The sequence below is a fragment of the Triticum urartu genome, chromosome 3A (assembly GCF_056163025.1).
Source record: "Triticum urartu cultivar PI428250 chromosome 3A, HENAU_Tu73, whole genome shotgun sequence".
Taxonomy (NCBI): domain Eukaryota; kingdom Viridiplantae; phylum Streptophyta; class Magnoliopsida; order Poales; family Poaceae; genus Triticum; species Triticum urartu.
The window spans coordinates 613,276,720-613,288,485 of NC_141875.1; the positions used below are offsets into that span (position 1 = coordinate 613,276,720).

At 53.1% G+C, this 11,766-nt stretch overlaps 1 pseudogene; it reads left to right on the forward strand.

Annotated features, from left to right (window-relative positions):
* The first annotated feature begins 622 nt into the window (after positions 1-622).
* On the forward strand, positions 623-2,215 carry LOC147980798 (putative F-box/FBD/LRR-repeat protein At1g78760; annotated as a pseudogene).
* Positions 2,216-11,766: the final 9,551 nt, after the last annotated feature.

The window sequence follows — 11,766 nt, forward strand, 5'->3', positions numbered from 1 at the left end:
ATAGATTTTTAAAATTCAGTAAATCCAAAACTTAGTTGAAACTCATGGAACTTATCATGGTGTCATATATGGACACCAGTAGACTGTGATATTGTATTTTTGTCAAATTTGAGACACATTTTGATATAATCTTCTTACAAACGGGAGATTGTTAATAATTGGCAACCAAAATCTCATACGAAATATTTATTCGGACCGTGTGCGTTAGACCATGTCATGCTTCGTTAAGCAGTAAAGCGGCAGAATGAATCATCAAAAAACAAAAAAATACGTGTTGCCACGCGCCTCGTTTGTCGTGCGAGAAGGTGTGAGTTGACGGGATGCATGCAAGCAGTTCGCTGTGCAGGCAGACAGAAAGGTGTGCATCCAGGTGTGTGAATTGACGGGAGGCGTTTTCGCTGCGCAGTATCGCCGGGAGGCGTGCGAGTAGCTATGTGAAATGATGGTAGGAATGCCAGAAGTCCGCCGCGCAGGCTCACCGGAGGCGAGACAGCCTTTGACCGCCGCCCGCTTCGCTCCCACTGGTCCGTATTAATGGCATGCCTGAGCCGCCGGCCATAATAGGCGGTCGCACACCCGGTCCACAGTGGTCACCAACGTCTGGACTCTAGAGTGTATGAGCATGCCACCGAAGCACACCATCGGAGGGAGTGGCGACACCAGGGCTGGTGAAGCACACGCGCAATGCGTGAAGCTGGGCACAGAGGTTGTCATCGCCGCCGACGAGGTCTCGCGCGGGAAGCAAAACGACCTTTACTTCATCGGCGCCGTCTCCCCCCCCCCAGCCGGAGCCGGAGGTCAACAGCAACTCCGGCAACGACTGTGACTCCAATGGAAAACCGGTTAGTCATCTATATGCCCATTTGTGCGGCAAACATATCATGTGTTTTCTCTGGTTACTCCTCCCTCTCTATTTTTTTGGAATACAAATACTATGGTGATGTTCTCTCAGTCCATGAAATCGGAGTAATTAAGATCCATTAGATGCACGTAGTGTATTGATTGTGTGAATGTTATCCATATAGGGTTAGTGATTAATTGTTTGTTATGTACAAATGATTTTTGCTAATAATCTGACTAGGGTTAGCGTGCGTGCTAATAATTTGTGGCCAGATCTTGAGATTGATTTTGAATATCCTACATGTATGTTTCTACCATTTTTTTCTTTCAGATTGGTATGTACACAGACAAGGCTCCGGCCAGCGCTGCCGCCGGATGTACATCTTGGACCCTGCTGCGCGGCCAGAAGCGGCCATGCCCCCTGGACATGAGGAACAAGTAGAATCTCCGGCGGACCGCATCAGCGATCTCCCGGACGATATCATTGGGGAGATCATCTCCCTTCTCCCCATCAAGGATGGCTTCCGCACACAAGTCCTCGCATCTTGGTGGCGCACTCTGTAGCGCACCGCGCCTCTTAATCTCGACTATCGTCAGCTATCTGTCAATGATGATTCTGAACTCCCAGGAGCCATCATCTCCTCCCACCAAGGCTCCATTCAATGCATCTGCATCCCGGCATGCTACCTGCTAGACATACCATGCACGGTGCCGCCTGACTGACATCCCATCAATTCGATAAACTCCAACAGCTTGAGTTCTACCATTACTACAGCGCTAGGTTACCACCAAGAGTTGCATCTGTGCCCTCACCACCGATGCCCATCTCATGGTTTTCCTCCTCTCTCCACACCGCCACCTTGACCCGGTGCCATCTAGCAGACAATCTGGTACAAATCCTTCGACTCCCACTGCTGAAAAAACTTGTGCTTGTGTTGGTTCATCTGTCGTAGGCCTCACTGCATAGCATCATCCACTCCAGTTGCCCTGCCCTGGAGCGTTTGGTGCTTGTTTTTGGAAATGGAATCCATATCCCTTGTCTCAAAATAAAGTTGCCTCACCTTGTAAGCATTGGAATTCGTTTTGAAGGACATGAGCTCATCATCAAAGATGCCCCTTCACTTCAAAGGTTGCTCCTTGATTGTTGTTATAAACCTTCGCAAATAGTTGTGGTCTCTGCGCCTAAACTGGAGACCGTGGGTGAAATTCGTGATCCATTTAAATGGTTCGAGATGGTGTTTGCCTCCACACCTATTGAGGTACTGTATATTATTCATGTACACTTTTGTAATTTGTATTTTTCATTTGTGCGCATAAGTTAAGTATCATCTTGGAGTACACTTTCCGTGCTAATATTATGTTCTATGCTCAATGAAGAGCTTATCCATCCTATCAATGGTGGTGGATTCTGTGGAGACCTTATATATCAGTTTGCATTGCTGCAATGCTTTCCTTGTCTGGAGAATTTGTATATAAAGGTGATGATTTCATGCACATTGAAATCCCATATATAATGTACTATAATTCATCACTCAGCTATCGCTCTTTCAACATAATCTTTTTTAGACATTAAATGTTTTCAATATTCATCTCTATTTAGGCACTAACACATGGAGAAAAAGGTATAACCAATCGATGGTTCAACAAGCACCGGGATTTTCTCATATATCATGACATTCATTTGAACACAGTAATGCAAGAAGGATATGCATCCAACAGCGCAAACACTAGCTTTGTCACATTCTTCATGTTGAATGCGAGGGCACTATTGTCCGTGAGGATTAAGTTTTTTAACAAGAAATTTCTCATGGAACTGTATGTGGATTTTGGAACAACATAAAAAGAAGTTTCAAGTGGACCTAAGGGCTTCTGATCATGCTCGGCTTATATTTACAACAACTTGTCATCATCATGGACCAGGAGATCTTTTGTACCGAGATCCTGATTTTATGGATCAGACCGGTCCATTTGATTGTGACTGCCAAAAACTTTGGTTGAGTTAGATGTTATTGCCCTGTTCAATCCAGGTTATGTGTAAATCTGATGAACAATTAATGCTCGTGCTATTGTACCTTTTGTAAGCTGGAGTTAGACATTGTTGCCCTTTTCAACTAGGGTTTGACCCATATTTTCCTTCATACTGGGTGTCTGTGTTCGTATAGGTACTACCTATGTCGTGGTTTATTCTTTATTGGCCCCCTTCGTATTTTTTAGTACCAAACTTTGACCTTACATTTAACTAAGAATATATTAATGCATGTCATCAAAAATAATATTGTTGGACGGCTGTTCCTGGCTATGTTCCTCTACTGTATGCAATAATTATGCATGTGCTTGCTTGCCGTTTAGGCGGCCGCGGCGCGCTCTACTCGCGTTCCTCTGCATGCTCTACTCGTCGTTTAGGCGCCCTTGGGCCGCGTCCCTCTGCGGGCTCTACTCACTGTTTAGGTGCCAAGTCTCGCTCGAGTTGCATCCCTCCGCGCGCGCTCTGCTAGCGGTTGGGGCTGGCGCGCGATCACGTTGGGGAAGCTTTAGTTATTTGATCTTAGATTATGTTAATTAATTATACCTCCAGAGTCAGAATCATCCGGCTCTGGAGGTATAATTAATTAACCCAAACTATGATCTCCAGTGCTCATTCCCGTCGTGCAACTCCAACCTGTCGTCGGCCGTTGGAGGTATGGCAGTTGTGTGGGTAACTAGCTAGCAAGTGGGTCAATAGCAAGTCGCCGCCGGCAGCCATTGCTATGGTTATTTATAGATAGCAACATGCTAGGGGATTGGGGATTTTACAATTCACCCCTATGGAGCACGGGAAGCCTTCGCTGGAGCGCGGGTAGACTTGAGCACACAACCCGATAACCATAGGCGGTGTCACATGTTACCGCACACGTGTTAACATAAGGAATCATATGTGTAACTTACTAACCATCGCACACGAGTACTTGCACACGCATCATGTGCGATACTCCTAGCCATCGCAAGCAACTAGTATGCATTTTTCAAAGTTTTGAGTACACACAGAATCGCACACGAATTAATTCTAGTGACTGTCTGTGTTATATTTTCTCATCACAAACAGTCCATCCGAGTGGGTTGTTTGCCGCGTAACACACACATCTTGTGTTTTTTTTGCTCATCGCAAACAGTTCATCTCTGTGAACTGTATGCCGCATATCACACACATCTTGTTAAATTGAACCATTTCTGTTGTGTTCCCTAATCAAAAATAGCTTATCCGAGTGAACCGTATGCCATATATCACACACACCTTGATCTGGCTAACCATTTCTGTTGCATACCGTAATAGCAAACAATTCATTTGAGCGACCTATATGTCATATATCGCACACACCTTGATATGGTTGCCCGTTTTTGTTGTTCTGTATCATCGCAAACAGTTCGTATGGATCAACCATATGTCCTGCATCACACACACAACTAAAATCTCAACCGTGTTTGATGTCTCCGCCATCGCAAATGTTTTGCATCATTTTTGATGATTTTTTACATTGTTGTTTGCGATTAATGCATCGCATACAGTGTCGGTGTACAAAAATAGGGGTGCATCTTTGTACCACTTTTCCTGTGCACGGGCAGTCAGAGCCGCGCCCACGGCCACACCAAGCAGAACAAGGGAGGTGAGCCAAGGTAAGAATCGAAGCCCAAGACAATCAAAGCAATGCCAAGGCCAAGACCACAAAGAGCAGAGGGACGAAGCAGGTTCCCCCGGCAAGACCCTTGCCGGGTGGCCTCAACGGCCCCGGCAAGAATCTTGCCGGGACAGCTCGCCCCACGCCAACAGAGCGAGCCACCCTTGAGCCCACGGCCCCCAGTACCATCATCAGCATGGGGCCAGGGCTCGGGAAGGCACCCCTATGGTGGCATACGGATCTTTGTGAAGACATATTCAAGATCAGATTAGAAGACGGCGATCCTCGGCAAGATCCCTGCCAAGGAAGGCCACCAGACCGCCGGCAAGATCCTTGCTGGTGACGACAACACGCCATGGCTAGACCCCTTACCGGGCCACCCGGCAAGGCCCTCGCCAAAGACGCCGGCAAGGCCACCGCCAAGCCCACGTCGACCAAGCTCCCATCGTTGTTCACATGCAGTTGCCAGCCCAACTAGCTGGGCGGGCACCTGCATGGCAACATGCTGCTCCCAAGCCAACTCATCAAGTGCCTGTATGGCGGCATGCAGATCTTCATGAAGGCCCCACCACCACACCAACTAAGCTGCCTGCCTAACTACATGGCACCGCACGCATCCCTGGCCGAGGCGCGTGTCAAACCGAGGAGAAGCGGCGACGGATGGGACGGGCCTCTACCCCGTCCCTGATAAAGCAAGAGGACACCTAAGAGGTGCATTAAATGCACCTTGTCCTGTAATACGAGGGATAACCTCATGCCACTGTAGACCTTTCCACCTCCTGTGTGCCACTTTGGCAACCCCTTTTTCCTATAAAAGGAGGCCTGAGGCGACGAGGAGAGGGATTCGGCTCTTTGAAACCACACGCTGACCACAACTAGTTCGAGAGCTCAAGAACTCTCAGAAATACACCCACCAAAGCAGGACTAGGGTTTTATGCATCCTTGCGGCCCGAACCTGGGTAAACGATCCTCGTGCTGTCTCCTAGCCCTGCTCTCCTCGTCCTGCGCCCCGACAACCATAGTAGGGATTCTTGTGATCCCATAGGTGTCGTTCCACGCCGACATGTTTGGCGCCCCAGATAGGGGAGCGCAATTGTGAGAATCTGGTCTAGTAGTTAGCCTAGCAGTTCTTCATCGCCATGGCCCCTAGGAAGAAGACGGCCATGATGGTCGATTTGTTGGGAGCCGAGTGACCCGTGCCGGTGCGGACGAGCAGCGGACCGGTCACAGACAGGACCCGGGCCGCAGCCCGCGAGCACCAGCATCACCCAGGCAGTCGGAGCCTGGCGAGCGGTGTTGTTCACGCGCCAGACGACTGGCTACACATCACCGGATCCAAGGACGGAGCTGGGCCCCCCACAGGCGGCGCGAGGCCCTCCAGGGGCGTCACTGTGCCGACTCCGGGTGGCGCGGCGACCTCCGGGACGCCTCCACCGGCGACCACCGCGCGTTCTTCCCATGGTGTGTGCGCCGAACAGCGTCACCACAATGGTGACCCTAGGCACCGCCGTGGGAAGAGCCCTGTGCGTCATCGACAAAATGAGGGGGGTCAGCACGCTCGCCGAAGCGCTGGCAAAAATGGCACGCAGCCGCCGGGTCGTGACGGAGCTCCTTCTAATGTAGTTAGAAGTCGAAGCGCACCGCGATCCATGCAGCTGTCGCCGCTGCCCACGCCAGCGGAAGCTTTGGCACGCGCACAGCTGCTCCTCGACTTCCCTCCTGCTGCGGAGAAGCTCGACGAGTGGAGGGCCACCATCCGGAGCCTCATCTCCATCGCAAACAAAGACGATCAGCGACCTACGGGGCCCTCGGGCCGGCGCTCCATCGAGCCACCACATGCTGGTGCTGGGAGGACCGGGGGAGCTGCGGCCACCGTGCACTCTCCTCCTCCTCGCGAGCTGCCGTGGACGTCGGCCCGTCGCGACGATGCTTGTGATAACATCTCCATAGCGTCGTCCGACCCACGGCCCTCCACGACCAGCGCCAGGTCCTTCGGGAGCGAGCTCACGAAGACGCTCGAACCACCGTCGAGCGCCGGCGCGAAACACGCCGCCAGTCGGACAAGCGGGTGGGACCCGCTTTGGACCACCCGACACCGGGGGGCCCTGGCAGCCTACCTTACGAGGTGGGCTTCCCGGCTTTTACCCGTGAGCTGAGGCAGTTCCAGTGGCCGTCCCACCGCACGTTCAAGCCCGACGTCGGTGAGAAGTACACCGACAAGACCCATCCCTCCGAGTTCCTCAGCATCTACACCATCGCGATGCAGGCCGCTGGGGCTCGTGACGACAAGGTGCATGCCAACTATTTCCTGTTGGCGCTCAAGCCCAATGTGATGTCTTGGTTGATGCACTTGCCGGTGGATTCCATTTCTTCCTGGTCAGATCTGTGCCATGAGTTCGTTGGCGCCTTCACAGGGGGCCACCGAGCTCATGGACAGGCCAGTGATCTGCATATCATTCCCAGAAGGAAGGGCATATCATTCCCTAGAAGGAAGGGGAGACCCTGCACAAGTACATCCAGAGATTCAGCCGAGTGCAATACAACATCCCCGACGTTCATCCCGCCACTGTGATTAGCGCGTTCCACCAGAACGTACGCAATCGCAAGATGCGCGAGGAGCTGGCGATGACCAAGCTTAAGGATGTGGCCGAGCTCTATGTTCTGGCCAATAGGTGCGCCCGGGCTGAAGAGGGAAGGAAGTACCCTGGCAAAGACGCCGGCGTAGAAACCGACTCTACTGATGAAGACGCCGCCACTCCGACGAAGAAGAGCCGGCGTCGCAACAGGAAACGCAAAGGCAAGGCCGTGCTTGCCGTTGAGGGATCTGACGACACCGGTGCCGGCAAGAAGGTCAAGGCAGATGCCCCCGGCAAGGAGATTGCCGGGTGCGCCGCCTGCCAGGCCCTGGCGGCTACCGACAGCCAGGAAGCTCCGGCAAGCAATACTGCAAGATCCACCGCACCAAGGGCCACGACCTCCAGAACTGCCGACAAGTCGAGCTGCTTGCTGAGAAGCAAAAGGCTGAGTACGAAAGGTGGGACAAGGAGAAAGACCAGGACAGTGCTGAGAGATCCGGCAAGAAGCATGGCGGCCAAGGAGGCCACCCCGGCAAGGACAACCAGCAAAAGAAGCCCGCCCAGGGCCGCAACAAGAAACAAGAATACGACGATCACGACGAGGACGACGAGTCTGGTGCTCAAGGGTTCTAGAAGGCTACGGAGGCCATGTGCGTCGATGGCGGTGCCTTGCTGCATACCTCTCGCCGCCAGCTCAAGCAGTGGGTGCGAGAGATTACAGCAGCAGAGCCATCGTTCGGCGCTCATAAGCCGCTAAAATGGTCCAGCACGCCCCTCATCTTTGACGCCGAGGACCACCCTAACCACACTACCGCAGTCGGGTGTTTGCCATTGTTGGTCTCCCCAACAATACGCAACCTCAGGGTGAACAAGATGTTGGTTGACGGCGAGGCCGGCCTGAACCTGATCTCGCCTGTCGTGATCAAAAGGTTGCAAATCCCTGATGGAGACCTCAAGGAAACGGGCATGTTTCAAGGGGTCAATCCGGGGAGGAGCCAGCCGAAGGGAAAGGTCACATTGCCCGTGACATTTGGAGGAGAGTTGAACTACAGGACAGAGAAGATCGTCTTCGACATGGCCGAGATCCCCTTGCCCTACAACGGGATCCTCAGCCACCGGCCGGCATTGGCCAAGTTCATGGCGGTGTCACACTACTCCTACAACATGCTAAAGATGCCCGGGCCGTTGACCATCATCTATGTCCCCTCCGACAAGAAGGATGCGCTGATTTGCGCCGACCAGCTCTACCGGGAAGCAGTTGCAGCAGTTGCCGTCAAAGCACCTGCTCCTGCCGCTGACGACCCAGGAGGGAAAAAGGAACCCGGCAAGACCTCTCGCACCCACTCCGGCAAGCGCACCTTCCCGGAGTGTTGTTCTACCGTTGAGGACGTGCCAGAGAACTCTACCAACAAGAGCAAGAGATCCAGAGCCGAGCCGCCGTAGACCAAGAAGGTGCCCATCGGGGAGGATGGCATTGGAGGGGCCTTCACCATAGGCTCCACCCTCGACAGCAAATAGGAAGGCGCGCTCGTCACCTTCCTGCGGGCAAATTTCGACGTGTTTGCATGGCAAGCGTCTGACATCCCCGGTGTTCCCAGGGAGGTGATTGAGCACCACCTAGCTGTCTATCCCCACGCATGGCCCGTCAAGCAGAAGGTCAGAAAGCATGCTCTGGAAAGACAGGAGTTCATCACAGAGGAGGTTAGGAAGTTGGAAGCGGCAGGTTTGGTGAGAGGGGTGCTCCACCCGACGTGGTTGGCCAATCCAGTAGTGGTGCGCAAGGCGAATGGGAAGTGGAGGCTGTGTATTGATTACACAGATATTAATAACGCTTGCCCTAAGGACCCCTTCCCGTTGTCGCGCATCGACCAGATTGTTGACTCCACGGCCGGGTGGGATCTGTTATCATTCCTCGACGCCTACTCAGGCTATCACCAAATCTTCATGACAAGAGAGGATGAAGAGAAGACGGCATTCATCACCCCATGTGAAATATGGAAGCCTACGTAGATGAGGTGAGGAAGCTGGAGGAACACTTTGACGGTATCCAGGCGGAGAACGACATCGCTGATTACCTGTCATAGCATGCCGCATTCAAGCTACCTGTGGAACCAGGTAACTTTTTTCTTCGGTTAACTCAACCATCTGTTGAACCATCAGCAGGGCAGAACAAGCGAAGGAAATCAGGTCCCGGCAAGTACTTTCCTACCGAGCCCCCTGGGGCCGCCGGCAAGGGTGCTGCCGCAGACGCTAAGCCTGCCCAAGAGCGACTGGCTCTGACAAGGCGTCAAGCCCTGGCCGTAGAGACAGCTGTTCTCATGGCGGAAGAAATGCCTTTTGTCCTTGCCGTCAAGCCCCAGGCTCCGGCATGGGTGCAGCCTACCGCCCACTTCCTCCAAACAGTGGGGCTTCCTAAGGAGCAGGAAGAAGCAGAGAAAGTAGCTCATCGGTCCACCCTGTACCAGTTCGTCGATGACGTCCTGTACCGGAGGAGGCCAAATGGTGTGAAACTCAAGTGCATTCCTCGGGAGGAAGGACTGGAGCTGTTGGCGGAGATACATGGAGGCATATGTGGCTCCCACATAGGGTCAAGGGCCCTTGCCAGGAAGGCGTTCCGGCAAGGCTTCTTCTGGCCCACCGCCCTCCAGGATGCGACGGCACTAGTAACCAAGTGTGAAGCGTGCCAGTTCCATTCAAAGAAGCTTCATCAGCCGGCTCAAGCCCTTCAAACAATCCCTCTCTCCTGGCCATTCTCGATCTGGGGGCCCGATATACTGGGCCCTTTCCCCCGCGCTGTCGAGGGCTTTGAGTACTTGTACATTGCAATCGACAAGTTCACAAAGTGGCCGGAAGTGGAAGCAGTGAGAAGGTGACTGCTCAGTCAGCCGTCAAGTTCTTCAAATCTATCGTTTTGGTGTGCCAAATAGAGTCATCACCGACAACGGCACGCAGTTCACAAGCCACACCTTCATGCCGTACATCCAAGACCTCGGCAGCAAGGTCTGTTTTGCTTCCGTCGCACATCCATGGGGCAACGGCCAAGCGGAGAGGGCAAATGCTGAAGTGTTGCGAGGCTTGAGAACTAAGACCTTTGACAAGCTGCACAAGAGTGGAAGGCGCTGGATTGATGAGTTGTCGGCGGTTCTTTGGTCGATCAGGACGACGCCAAATCGAGCCACCGGCCAGACACCTTTTGCCCTGGTATACGGGCAGAAGCAGTTCTCCCATGGAACTCATATACGGGTCACCTCGAGTGCTCGCTTATGATGAGCTTGAGCAAGAGCCGTTGCGCCAAGATGATGCGATGCTCCTTGAGGAAGATCGTCTTCGGGTGGCTGTGAGAGCGGCACGCTACCAGCAAGCCTTGCGCCACTATCATAGCCGCAAGGTTCATGCCCGAAGCCTTGAGGAAGGCGACCTTGTTCTTCGGCGCATTCTGTCGGCCAAGAATTCCAACAAGTTGACGCCGAAGTGGGAAGGCCCTTATCGGGTAATACGAGTCACCAGGCCTGGCGCAGTCCGCCTGGAGACCGAAGATGTCGTCCCAGTGAGAAACTCCTAGAACATCGAGCACCTTCGCAAGTTTTACCCATAAGGCGCGGCTTGCCGGGCCTCCCGGCAAGCCACCTTTTGTACAAAGCCAGGCGCAGACCCTGAGCGAGAATAAATGAAGCGCTGGCGCCCTAAGTTATAGCATGCATGCTAGGTCGAGTCTCTTCCTTGGTTAGGGTTGATGGTGCTTAGCAGCGACTAACCCCTAGCCTAGAGGTCGAGTGCGCGTCTGTCTGTTCCTTTTCTGTCCTCCTTTGGTTCGCAGGGCACATGAGCACTTCTGCTGAGCTACTCAGAAAGAAGTAAACGAACTGACGTCCTGACCCCGGCAAGCCAGAGTTGCCAGGGGCTGCAAGCACAAGGATCCTACCGTGGCAAGATGAGATTGCCAAGGGCTGCGGGTCCAGATGAGTCTTTTATCCTTTGTCATGCATTTCGGAACCGAACTGGGGCACGTGAAACCTCGCTTTTATCTCTAGGTTGTCGTGCTCCCCTTTTTTCCTATACCTAGGGATTATTTTCTAGGTCCGGATTTGGTTGTAGCCGCGGCGGCAAGGAGGTGGGACGAGGAGCCTAAAGCCCACTTCATCCCTGCCTCCGCCAAGAGCGCGAGAACGGTCGAGTGGAGTGGGGGGCAGCAAGGCCTGTTGCCGGGCAAAAAATGTTTATCTTAAAACAATAACAAGGATTCGCTCCTTGTCGCGGGATTTACCCGCGAATGAAAAACTCGGCAAGCATCCCTTTTTCATTAAAAACATCCCGTACAGGTACAGTCCGTGCGAGATGAAAAACATGAGCAAGGGGATTACAAGTTTCAAAATTAACAAAGGCCCACAGGCTTACAAACTAAAAAGAGATAAAGATGCCCGTAATCCCTTTCTTGTCCCTCTCCTCAGGAGGCAGGTCAAGGAGGCGAAAGGGCAAAAGGGGCGCCTAGGCGAGATACGAGCAGCAGAAGGCACCAAGAGAAGATCTTGGTGGCCACCCATAGGCAGGCCGGTGATGATGGTGCCGGGAAAAGAGCTAGAAGATGAGGCGGCAGGACCGGCAATACGCGAGAAGGCATCGGTGCCCGCGTACTCCGAGTTGACGGCCTTGCCGCCTGCCGTCTTCCTCTTCCGCAGCCTCCCGACGCCAGCCGCCCA